Source organism: Lactuca virosa, chromosome 5, assembly GCF_052849685.1.
Source record: "Lactuca virosa cultivar CGN04683 chromosome 5, Lactuca_virosa_CGN04683_v6, whole genome shotgun sequence".
Lineage (NCBI taxonomy): Eukaryota > Viridiplantae > Streptophyta > Magnoliopsida > Asterales > Asteraceae > Lactuca > Lactuca virosa.
The window spans coordinates 354,914,330-354,928,439 of NC_136430.1; positions in this window are offsets into that span (position 1 = coordinate 354,914,330).

The window sequence follows — 14,110 nt, forward strand, 5'->3', positions numbered from 1 at the left end:
TAGTGTACATGCTTGGAGCATGGGACAACTAGTGTTTTTAATTCAAGTATAAAGTTGATAAAACCGAAACAATGAATAATGAGTAATCAGTATGGTGATAAATAAAAGTGTTTATTTATATTCATAGGGTTTGATACCATATTTGATTCATTTATTCTTGTGTTTCACTTTGCATGTTTTGACTTCCAGAATAACTAAGTTGCTCTTCCTGAATGATTAAGTTATTCAAACCATCCACAGTCGGTCATATGTTGGAAGTAGATATGAATCAAGACTGTCATGGGTTGGTTTGTAGAGGTCCAAGTTGGTGGACAAAGCGGTGCTACAACACTCATGAGTGCTCATAAGTTCTGAGTATTGGATTCAACCCACGCTCATTTGAATCACTTCATGGATTTTATCACGAGTGATCATGAGACGATAATATCTTATATTCTTAAAACCTAGAGATATGAGTTGTTACTATGAGTTGGTTATACATTGATTGCACGAAAACGCATTTGGTAACTCAATGTTATAAAACGTGCCTTTGTGTATGATTCAACAAGTAGTAGAACAAGCCATATTAGTCAAAGTTTATCCATTCCTTTTACCTTCGGGATAAAAGCGATATATGTGGGCCCCTCGATGATTTAGTGATGACACCCTAAGTGCTTGGCCAAGCCTGGACTGATTTGATTTGTTCAATTAGTCGGTCGTCATAAATCGGAAATCGGGAAACAACAAATGGACAGAGAGAATGATTATAATCCATGTCTCAGTCCATATGATATCTGAATGGAGGAATATATGATCCCTTATCTAATGGACGCGTCATTGATTTGTTCAGAGTTCGACAACGGCTTTAAGAGCTACGATTGCTAGTCGGGTTATGAAGTCGTACTTGCAATAATAGTTTTAGACTTATCCAAGTGGGAGACTGTTGGATTAGATGTCTAAGCCCACAACTATTATTGGTATGTACTTGACCCGAGAGTAGCATGGTCCATTTGGGTTGCATATCATCAGGACAATTTGTTAGGATGGACTTTTGAGAGAAGGTTATTTATGGTTTATTAATATATTATAAGTTATAATATATTAATATGAAATCATATGTTTTAATTAGTATCGATCAAGAATTAATTTGGAATTAATTTAGTGATCAAAAGAGACTAATTAAATCTATGAGGACTAATTATGATAATTAGTTATATTTATATATGTTGGGCTTATGATCCATGTTGGACCAAGTTTATGTATGGATACATAAAGAGTTGGGCCACATGAACCATGGATCATAAAACCCATGGGTATGGATTATGGGTTATACCCATGACCCTTGGAATCCTACATATAAATAGGTTACTCCATAGCCAAAATCACCACTTCTTTTCTTAGAGAAATATGAAGGTGTTTTGGTGCATGAAATTCTCTCTCAAGAGCCACCTTTGTCCTAGGTGTGTTGTGATTCCATTTGAGGCATTTCATACTATTGGTGCTAAGCTCTTAAGGCCAAATACATCAAGACTTCAAGCCACATAAAAGGTATGTTTCCCTAACTAGTATATTATATGGTTTATGTCAAATGCATGCTAGTTATAGGTTTAATGCCTTGGAAACCATTTGCATGTATAATAGAGAAAACATAGATCCAAGGTATTTAGGGTTGTATGTGTACCATAGGATGTTGTAGTATACTAAAACCCAACAATTACAACTTACAAAAACGAGAATTAATGTTTCCAAATGATTAACGGACAAACCCTTGCAAAAACCTTCGAATTCTCCTCTCCAATGGTGCTCTGATATGTTGTGTGTCTGTAAAAATGGCCCTCAACCCGTAATATGAAAGATAGGAAAAACTGCCAAAAGTTGGTTTTTGGGTCGAACACGGCCCGTGTTAAAATAGGCTAAACTGACACGGGTCGTGTTCAGCAGCCAACACGCCCCGTGTTGATTTGCACTAAACTGACACGCCCCGTGTCAGCATGGTCAACAGCTCCCATTTTGGTCAAACACACCCCGTGCCCACTTTTCAGTGTAAATTCAACACGCCCCGTGTACCTCTCTGACTCCAATTCCAAACTTGATTTTTCCAACTTTTTCATTCTTCGCCCGATCATCCCGAAATCTTCACCAATGCTTCCCGGCACTTCCCAAAGCGCGTTCCAACCTTCGGTTTACCTGAAAAAGACATGAAAGTGTGCAAATAAGGTTGTTCTATAGACTAACATGAATATGATGAAATGCAAGAAAAAGGAAGAACAATTGTGCTAAATAGATGCATGAAATGGGACTAAAAGGTGTGCAAAAAGGTGCACAAATAGCACCTAACAGGCGCTGGCTAGAGTTACTCAAGGACTACGACTGTGAGATACTTTACCACCCTGGTAAAGCAAATGTTGTTGCTGATACTCTCAGTCGGAAGGTAAATCTTGAAAAGAAAAGGCCAAGAGCGTTGAGAATTGAAGTTGTTTCGACAATTATGGAAAGTATAAAGAAAGCTCAAGAGGAAGCTTTAGAGAAAATGACCGAAAAGAAGAACGTTTGGGCAAAATGTTAGTGTTTGATACAAACGGTCAAGGACTGAAGGTATTCAAAGATAGGATTTGGGTACCTAAGACGGGAGGAGTAAGAGATCTTCTGATGGAAGAAGCTCACAAGACCATGTACTCGATTCATCCCGGTAGTACAAAAATGTATAGGGATCTAAAACCCTATTACTGGTGGCCGACGATGAAGCTTGATGTTGCTAAGTATGTGGCCGAGTGTGTAACATGTGCTAGGGTTAAGGCACAACATCAGAAACCGTATGGGAGTTTAGAACCTTTACCTATACCCATGGGTAAATGGGAAGACATCACCATGGATTTTGTGACTAAACTACCCAGAACAAGGAACGGTCACGACATGATTTGGGTGGTCGTTGATCGCTTCACTAAGAGTGCGCATTTCATAGCAGCCAACGAGAAATAGTCTATGGATAAACTTGCGAATTCTTACGTGAAGGAAATTATGAGGCTTCACGGTGTTCCGTTAACGATTGTATCCGATCGTGACAGCCGTTTTACCTCAAGGTTTTGGAGGAGTCTACAAGAGGAATTGGGTACCAAGTTGTGTTTGAGTACAGCTTACCATCTGCAAACCGATGGTCAAAGTGAACGAACAATTCAAACATTGGAGGATATGCTGAGAGCATGTACCCTGGAATTCCAAGGTAACTGGGATGAACACTTACCTCTAGTAGAATTTTCCTATAATAATAGTTTCCACTCAAGCATCAAGATGGCACCTTATCACGCTTTCTATGGAGAAAAGTGTCGAATGTCGTCATGTTGGCTGGAAGCTGGGGAAAAGCAGTTTATGGGACCTGAAATAGTCCATCAGACTGCTGAAAAGTTGAAAGTGATTAGAGAAAGGATGTTGGCAGCTCAAGATCGACAAAAGAGCTATGCTGACAAGAAAAGACAATCGATATCATTTGAAGTTGGAGATTCGGTTTTACTTAAAGTCTCGTCGTGGAAGGGACTTATAAGATTTGGTAGAAGGGGAAAGTTGAGTCCAAGGTTTATTGGACCGTTTAAAGTTCTTCAGAGGATTGGGAATCAAGCTTACAAGCTAGAATTACCAGAAGAACTAGAGGGTATTCATAATACCTTTCATGTGTGTAATTTGAGGAAGTTTACGGGAGATGTGCCCGACATAATTCCAATTTCTGAATTAAGGTTGGATGAAAACAAGAGGTTAATTGAAGAACCTGAGGCAATCGTTGACCGTAAGACTAAAAAGTTGTGACGCAAGATGGTCGATTTAGTGCTTGTGCATTGGAAATATACAAATGGGCCAAATCTCACCTGAGAAACGGAGAGTGACATGATGAGTCGCTACCCGTATTTGTTTACTGATGTGTGATTCCGGGGACGGAATCATTCTAAGGGGGAGAGAATTGTAACGCCCGTGTTTCTAGGCTAGGCATTAATATTGACATAATAGTCTAGGTTAACCTTTGTAACTCATTTTGAAAAAATAAAAAGGAATTATGTGAATATTATGTGTTTTATGCTTAATTATTAGGGTTTAATTAATTAAGAGTAAAAATGAGCGTCGAAAATAAATATTAGATAAAGCCGATATATATTAAGGAAGTTGTAGTGGTCGTGACAAGGATTACGGATATATAAAGAATACCGAAATCCGAGTTATAACGAAGAAGTTATGACCTGTCGAAGTTTCGCGACAAAACCGGCACGGTGCCGAATGTCGTAAAAAGTGAGTTTTTGATAAACTACTTTTTAGCCTTAGTGATCTAAACAAAAGTCGTAGTGTTCGTTAAACCAAGAGTGTGTATAAAAAGAACGCCCAAATCTGACTTCGTATGAGGAAGTTATGATTTTTCTAAGTTTCAGCTTAGCAATAGAGAGCTAAAAACTCGAATTTTAGATCGAGTGATTTTTAGCCGACATAACCTAAACGAGAATCGAAGGTCTCGTCAATAGTAGCACAAAGGTAAAAAGACAGACGAAAACGGACGTCGGATGAAGAAGTTATGATTTTTTAACGGATTTCCTATCCCGGTCTGTTAAAAATATTAATATAAAAATTAAATTCAAAGTTAGCCGACGAAGTCTAAACGAAAGTGGTAGCGTAACTTTACCTACGCATGCATATAAAGAACGTCAAAAACGGAGTCCGTATGCGAAAGTTATGGATTTTAGAAGTTTTGGCACAAAAATCGAGAAAAATTCCCAAATCCGAGAAATTTCACAAGGTGGACTTCGGTCACGTCACCTTTGCTGCATGCGTGCCACGTGTCCGAAATTGCTGTGTCATCAGAAGTGTGTCCGAACCGGAGAGCCATCCGAAGTGGTCCAATAAGAATCCGACGCGTGTCCTTTCTCGCGTGTCCGACCTTCGCACGGTGTGCCACGACTCCGAGCCTCGGACCTAGACCTCGGTCCAATCAGAGGCCAACAGCTCACCCCTCACACGTGTGAGCCATCTGCATGCCTTCGCCTCCTGCTGCCACCTGCCCTCGCTGCTGACTCAACCTTCTTAGCCGACCTTCGGACTCGCCTATAAATAGAAGGCTTGCGAGCCTTCCCGGGTAGTTTTGGAGATTTTGCCCTTTTCACCCCTTTTTCAATATTTTTACTATTTTGACATCCCCCGAGCCCCGATATCAATCATAGCACCCAAAACACGTCCCGAAGTGCCCGAGAAGCCCGAGAAAATTATCTTTTCGGTTTCGAAGTCCGACCCTCGCAGAACCCGGTTTCTCAATAAAACTCCCGGTTTTATTAGAAACGATCGTTTTAGGAAATGAAGTGCTGCCCGATTATCATTAAATCATGTGAGTGTGTAGTTACTTTCACCTTACACATAAATATGAAGTATTTTATATAAAATACGTGCTGTGTGAATATATATTGTTTGTTTATTTGAGATGGATGTTGAAGGAATGATTTATACAGGTTTTTAAATAATTTAAACTGTATATGTATTTTTATCTACAAAAATGTTGGGTAAAACATGGGTAGATGAAATAGTGGGTGTGTGATGAAAGGTGAGTTGGATAAACTAGATGATCAGTGATATAGATCATGAGTTGAGGGTGAGTGGTGAAATATGAGAAAAGCCCTTACCCAAACGTTGGCCCCCGTCATTCAGCAGAGTATCGATGACAACCATGGATTATTCTAGATGATCTGTGGAACACTAGCAGGCTCACAACCTGTGGGTGTGTGAACTATATGTTCATCAGTTGTACTCTAAAAACCCATTGACATGTATTACAGGGGGGATTCCCATGAATAATATTGTCGATAAATAAGAGCTATGGACTTAGCACATGTTGAATAAACCTTGGCAGCTATGAACTTAGTGCCTGTTGTATAAACCTTGGCGACGATGTGACTTCATGCCTATTCCTTAGGATGAGTCCTTAGGAATGAGTGATAGTTGAATCTTAGGGTAAATCCTTAAGAAATAAATAAGATAATGGGGTTGGGGTAATTTGGTTTATTGATTGATGTTTAAGTATAATAAATTTATTTATTGTGGGTTGAAAACCCTATATGCTCACCAGACTTCCAAGCCTGACCCACTCAGCTTTTTATATTACAGGTAGTGGACCCCGAGCATAGTCGGATGATGATAATGAGAGATTTTTGGATTATAGGCCAGTAGTTGTAAATAACTGTTGTAAGGCTTATAATGTCTTGTTTATGCTTTTGATCTGTATCGGAACATGACATCCCGAGGTTTTGATATAAAAGGAAATTATATATTTCTTAAAGAAAGGTTTTGATAAACTTTTATCATGTTTTGTTTTGGGGACCAATTCCGCAACATCTTTTAAAAGGATTTCTCTGATTTTATTTTAAAAAGCATAAATTAAATCGGTCTTTTCTGGCCGAGAAATTAGGGGATGTCACATCAAGTTAGAGACTTGATTCCCATAAAATGTAGCAAATGGAGTGTAGCTTCTAGATCTGCTCCCTCCCTATTGAGCCTTATATCTTCTTCTTCCTCCACAAGCTTCAAAAGTGCACAAAGATCACTCAAAATGGCTCACACACTCAAGGAAAGCTCTAGGGTTTCGTGGATTAGGGTTTGGGACAAGGAGGCTCTAAATGTAATATCCCAAAAATACCAGCTAAAAATTTCATTTTTAAATTAGGTTAATACATAAAAACATCGTTACAAAACATTCATAATATTAATTCATGTCTGAAAACCGGTAACATCATAGTAAAATATTCAGAGTACATCCCAGAAAATCCATAGTACGGAAACAAGAGTGTGTGTGATATGCCGCTACCGCGCCGGCTCCTTTCCCCTAGCTGAAGAGGTACCTGAAAACAAAACTATAAAACGTAAGCACGAAGCTTAGTGAGTTCCCCCAACGAAAAACTCTAAGTAAAGTTTAAGGTTCCTAAACTTTCTAGGATCCTAAGCGTAAATCATTTGGTTATCAGAATTCAAGTATACTAAAAATAATTCACTAAGAAAATTTTGTCTCAGGATTGTTTGCAGGAACCAAGTTTTCCGGGATCCTGATTATTTAAGGATCCTAATATCGTAACAGTCATGTAGAAAAATCAAGAGAGAGATATAAAAGGAAAACACAACCATTGCATTCAAAAGGAGTTGCACACCAACCCAACCAAAAGATTAATTGTTTTATATTACTGATAAAAAACAAAAACTACCTAAACTAATTTCTTGCTGGCCTAGACCTTAGTCTGGTCATCATCGGCCGCACCCTTCTTCTCCCCACCTTCGGTCAGCCGCAATATAGGATCCTGATTGGTGGTAGTAGGCTTGCCAGTCAATTTGGCCAGTGCCTCGCGCCAACCGTCCACATCCCAGGAACCTACATGCTCCACATCCTCCACAAGATGGATCTTGGCCTTCCAAACAGCCACCGCAACACTGACCTTTGCATCAGAGATCACTTCCTCCATCTCGAGCAGGTGATCCTCCTCCTTCTCCGCCTTCTCCTTGTTGAGCAAATCCACTCTCCTCAACAGATCTTCGTTGGTCGCTTTCCACATCATCTCCTGTCCCTGAAGGGCTTGTTCAGCCCTCTCCACTCCGATCCTTAGATCATCAGAAACATGATCAGAGACCTAAAACAAAGACACAGTGGGTCAGAAAAAGGTAGAATAAAAAATAGAACAAGAATAGAACCAACACTTACAGCTTGGGAGTCGTCAACCTGGATGTCCTCCAAAGGTACCACCGCTGAGTCGTCCACCAGGCACTTCCGCAGCTGGGAGACGTGGAAAGTGTTGTGGATCTGACTGAGTTCGGCTGGCAGATCCAGCCGGTATGCCACCTTGCCCACTCGGGCTGCAACCCTAAACGGTCCAATATACCTGGGACCCAACTTGCCCCGCTTCCTGAATCGGATGACGCCCTTCCAAGGCGACACTTTCAGGAGAACCATATCCCCAACCTGGAACTCCAAGTCTGATCGGCGCCTATCGGCATAACTCTTCTGCCGACTCTGAGCAGTCTGAAGCCTGCTCCGGACCTGCTGAATCTTCTCTGTCGTCTTGAGCACTACTTCGGTGCTCCCCATGACTCTCTGTCCAACCTCGCCCCAACATATCGGGGTCCTGCACTTCCTCCCGTACAACATCTCGAAGGGAGGACAGTCAATACTCGCGTGATAGCTGTTATTGTATGAAAACTCGGCTAAAGGAAGATAGGTATCCCAGCTACCACTGAAGTCTAAAACACACGCCCGCAGCATGTCCTCCAGAGTCTGGATGGTCCGCTCGCTCTGGCCATCCGTCTGCGGGTGGAAGGCTGTACTAAAATGCAGACGAGTGCCCAGGTCGTCATGAAACTTCTTCCAGAACCTGGAAGTGAACCGCACATCCCTATCCGAAATCACTAAAAATGGCACCCCATGCCGTGCCACTACCTCTCTGATGTAGATATCGGCCAATTTCTCGGCCGAGATGCTCTCCTGAATCGGGATAAAGTGGGCGCTCTTGGTCAACCGATCGACGATGACCCATATCGAATCCACTCCCCGCGCGGTCCTAGGAAGCTTGGTGATGAAATCCATCATGATGTCTTCCCATTTCCACAGCGGGATATCCAACGGCTGCATCTTGCCGTGCGGTCTCTGGTGTTTGGCCTTGACCTTCCTGCAGGTCAGGCACCGCTCAACGTACCATGCTACATCCCGCTTCATGCAGGGCCACCAATAGTCCAGACGAAGATCCCTATACATCTTCGTTGCCCCTGGATGAATGGAGAATCGGGATTTGTGCGCCTCCTCCATCAGAACCTGGCGCACGCCTCCGAGGTATGGAACCCACACCCTGCGGTGTAATGTCAATAATCCCCTGCTGTCATGGTCGAAGGAGGAAACTTGTCCCACAATCCGCTCACTCTTCCGATGTTCCTCCTTCATAGCCTCCTGCTGAGCCTCCCGGATCCGCTCCAGAAGCGGAGTCACCACCGTCATCCTCAAACAGATATCCCTGATCGGTGCTGCCTTGCGGCTAAGCGCATCGGCCACGACATTGGCCTTCCCTGGGTGGTAGAGGATCTCACAATCGTAATCCTTTACCACATCAAGCCACCGACGCTGCCTCATATTCAGATTTGGCTGGTCCGTGAGGTACCTCAAACTCTTGTGGTCCGTGTAAATCGTACAACGAACCCCATAGTGGTAATGACGCCAAATCTTGAGGGCGAACACAACGGCCCCCAACTCCAAATCATGCGTCGGGTAGTTCGCCTCGTGAGGCTTCAGCTGCCTCGACGCGTAGGCGATGACATGCCCTCTCTGCATCAATATTGCGCCCAAACCTGAGGTGGACGCATCGCAGTATACAACAAAATCCTCCATGCCCTATGGCAAGGCTAAGATTGGCGCCTCGCACAATCTCTGTCTCAGTGTCTCGAATGCTGCCTGCTGCTCAGGCCCCCAACGAAAGACCACGGCCTTCCTCGTTAACCTGGTCAGGGGTAGTGCTATCTTGGAGAAATCCTGGATGAATCTCCGATAGTAGCCAGCCAATCCCAGGAAACTCCGAATCTCAGATGGAGATTTCGGAACCTCCCATCTCATCACGGCCTCACCTTGGTCGGATCCACCGAAATCCCGTTCTGGTTGACAAGGTGCCCCGTCTTGTCGTACTTGTAGCAGCCTGACGATCCTAACCTGCATGGTCCCTCATGCGACTTGCCGCATTTCCTGCAGCGGCTACGACTCGGTGGGCCTTTTGGGCCCGGATCTGATCCCTTGGGCTTCTTCCCCGAAGCCCCAGTCATCTGTCCCTCCTCAGCCTTTCTCTTCAGAATGTGACCCAGATCAATCTCCCTCTCCCTTGCCCTGGCAATCATGGACTCCAGGGTAGGGCAAGCTGAAAAACTGACATGCTCCCAGATGTCGGCTCGGAGCATGTCGTGGTAGCGGGTCCTCCTCATGTCCTCATCACCCGCGTACTGAGGTACCAGTAACGCCCTCTCCCGGAACTTGGCGGTGATCTCCGCCACTGTCTCTGTCGTCTGTCTCATATCCAAGAACTCCCGTGCCAACTGCTGGAGCTCCACCGCAGGCGCGAACTCCGTCCTGAATCGTGTCACAAAGTCCGGCCATGTCATAGCCTCAATGGTCGCGGCTCCCAAAGAGTCACAAACTGACTCCTACCAATCTCTAGCTCTGTCACGTAGACACCCTGCTGCAAATCGTACCTTCGACCCCTCGGGGCAGAAGCTGATCAGCTGTGCAGACTCAAGGTCTGCAATCCATCGTCTGGCAGCAATGGGGTCCTTCGCCCCATGGAAATCTGATGCACCACTGCCCCTGAAGTCCTTAAAGGACAGTGTGCGTGGTCCTGACTGGCTAGCCGCCATATCACTCCTGAACGCCCTGAGACGATCCTCCATCAACTCTACAATACCCTCCTTGATCGACCCGAAGATGATGGGAGTCGACTCAAGGATGCCCCTGGTAATCTCTGACGCGATGAACTCGCGTAGACCCCCATCAACTGGTTCGGACCCTAAACCCGAACCCGATCCTGATCCTGAGCCTCCCGCTCCCTGTCGTGTGGTCACCATACTGCAAAACATAGCATAACCACCATCAAACTATATTCCACTAACGAGGCTCACATACATATCACAAGTCCCCGGTCTCGTCTCGGCCCTTTTTGAATCGAGTACGGATCCTCCGCTTTCAGTAGTACGAGCCCATACTACCTTCCACGTCTATCCGTACTTTCCTCAAGAATTGCCTCAACTCAGCCAAGTCCTTTCTACTAATACTGCGGTTCTCGTGTTACTCTCGCCCTAGGCTTGCCCTAAGTAATCGCCATCCCACTCTCTGCCATCAGCTGCACAAGAAGTCCCTGCTTTCTTTCCCTAACTAGCTCGCGAATATTATTACATATTACTCAGACTAGATAATTCTTCGAATGAGAGGTCCTACCCTACAACGGTTGGACTCAGACAAGAGCTGCGAAGCAGGGCTAGACCCAACCTTCTGAAATTATTTAGTCATTGCAATATGTAACGTAACATATTCGTTTACTAGTTAGTGAGAGACAACTAGAACTCCTAAAAGCACATAGCAAGCAACATTCGTGCATTGAGTACACATAATCAAGTATATACTATTATGGCTATCATACTGACTGATCTGTACAAGCATGCAATTCTCATAAAGCTGGAACACATAAAGCAGGCACATAAGGCATCATTCCTAGATCCTTAGTCCTATTCTAGCATGTTGTTCTACTGAAACTGGAACTGATAATCATAACAATAACTTGTATGGGTACTTTGGGGAAAACTTACTTGAGCTCGGCCGGTCGCGCACATCACACACCTTGTTCTTTCTTTCTCGAAACTCTTTTACTTAGTCTTTAGAAAAATCATTTCTTTATAAAAATCTTTTAATCCCTCGATTTGAGTCCAGACACCCCCGAAGGTGTGTCTGAATCCCTCAAACCAGGGCTCTGATACCAACTTGTAACATCCCAAAAATACCAGCTAAAAATTTCATTTTTAAATTAGGTTAATACATAAAAACATCGTTACAAAACATTCATAATATTAATTCATGTCTGAAAACCGGTAACATCATAGTAAAATATTCAGAGTACATCCCAGAAAATCCATAGTGCGGAAACAAGAGTGTGTGTGATATGCCGCTACCGCGCCGGCTCCTTTCCCCTAGCTGAAGAGGTACCTGAAAAAAAAACTATAAAACATAAGCACGAAGCTTAGTGAGTTCCCCCAACGAACCTCATACCATACAATCACATAGCATACATGTCTGCTGGGCATTTCTGGGTGCCCGACCTTCCCCTTCGGTCCTGTCGACCGGATACTGCCTAGCATATCTGGGTGTTGGCCTACCCCTTCGGTCCTGTTGACCGGATCGGGGACTGTTTCACCCCCTACTACTACTACCACATAATAACATATCACATAACCCATACATCATAATCTGCTAGCACATAAAGCATATCAGATAGTAACAAACCTAGATGATTATCACACAGACAGTCATCTATCACACGACTCCTACTAGTGGGCCGGCATTGTGGCCTTAGACCCACTTTTACTGGAAGGTAACTCACCTCGAGGGTAGCTGCTAAAAACCCGCTCAACCTACGCCTGGCTGCCGCACCGGTAACCCTCTGGCTATAAATCTGTAATCATGGATTAGGTACTCATAAATACCCCTTAGGTCAAATGACTGGTCAAAGTCAACTTCTTGGTCAAAGTCAACTCTCTGATTGACTGGACTCGCCGAGTCCATATAGCGACTCGCCGAGTCCTTCTACGTCTAGCCCGACTCTGACTCATCGCGTCCCTGTTCCCACTCACTGAGTCAGCCTGACTCGCTAAACGGGGACAACTAACAAACCCGCGACTGGACTCGCCGAGTCCAAGGGGGGACTCGCCGAGTCCGACGAACAGATCTCACAATTCGCTCCAATCTTCCATCAGAACATCAACCTTGGAGATTTGGAGATTCTGGGACTATAGCTACACGTTAAATTGCTAATTCCACGTGCGACTACGAAGGGTTGGACCTCCTACACTTAAACCCTTCTTATCCTAGTGACAGTTCATATGACTCGCCGAGTTTGAAGAACAACTCGCCGAGTTCAAGGCTATATTCAAGGGACTCCCCGAGTTTGAAGAACGACTCGCCGAGTACCAGGAAATCTTCATAGGACTCGCCGAGTTGTTCATCCAACTCGTCGAGTCTAAGGCCATCTTCATGGAACTCGCCGAGTGCACTTTGGCACTCGCCGAGTTCCCTTCGACTCTTCACCCAATCTGGCCAAATCTGAGACATGCAACTGATCCAACTCATGGGTCTCAGTTCCTAGGGTCTGGTTATCACATATACACACGAAATCTGGGGGTTTTAAGGCTTGAAGATCAACCATTGGGGACAAAAAGGAACCTAAGAGCTAATGAGCAAAGTGAGGGTTTTATTACCTGATTTGATGCCTTCCCCAGAGTAGATTTCGGATCTACCTTCACTTCTGGAACACTCCAACTTCCTCCTTCTTCTTCTAAGCTCCAAAACCTTCTTTGGAAGATCAAAATCACTCAAGAACACTAAAGGAGCTAGGGTTGTTCTCTACTGCTCTCTGGGAGGAAAATGGGACGAAATGAGTGTTTTAGAATGGGTAAAATAGGGTGCAATGTCTGAAAATAGAGTTTCATCCAGACAGGTGGACTCGCCGAGTCCATATGTCGACTCGCCGAGTTCCCAGCTTAAATCCCGTGTCCACCTCGCTGCTACTCGGCGAGTCGGGACGCAGACTCGCCGAGTTCATGGCAAAAATTTAAGAAAATACTTAAATAAAATCGTACCAGGAATCCGGTGTTACACTAAATGAGGCCAAGGGGTGGGGATTAAGATGCTTAAATAGGGTGCAAAACCCCCGGAATTAGGGTTTCGCTCTGCCAGGCCTACTCGCCGAGTCCAGAGCTCTTGAATCGTCGAGTAGGTGGTTGAATCCCGCGTCTAAGACTAACTTCTACTCGACGAGTCTGGGGCTTCCAACTCGTCGAGTAGCCTTTCAAACAAGAATAGTTTGTAAATAAATGTGTACGAGAGTCCAGGCGTTACATTATCATCAGAAGTCAATAGCGATCCTAAGTTCTTTTCTAAGTTGAGATTTATCCTCAGTAAATTCTAAGGTTGAAGAGCTTATGAAGCTTAAAGAAAAAACTTGAAGACAATCAGGTACCATCTATCCTTATTCTCGGAAAACTCTAAGTAAAGTTTAAGGTTCCTAAACTTTCTAGGATCCTAAGCGAAAATCATTTGGTTATCAGAATTCAAGTATACTAAAAATAATTCACTAAGAAAATTTTGTCTCAGGATTGTTTGCAGGAACCAAGTTTTCCGGGATCCTGATTATTTAAGGATCCTAATATCGTAACAGTCATGTAGAAAATCAAGAGAGAGATATAAAAGGAAAACACAACCATTGCATTCAAAAGGAGTTGCACACCAACCCAACCAAAAGATTAATTGTTTTATATTACTGATAAAAAACAAAAACTACCTAAACTAATTTCTTGCAGGCCTAGACCTTAGTCTGGTCATCATCGGCCGCACCCT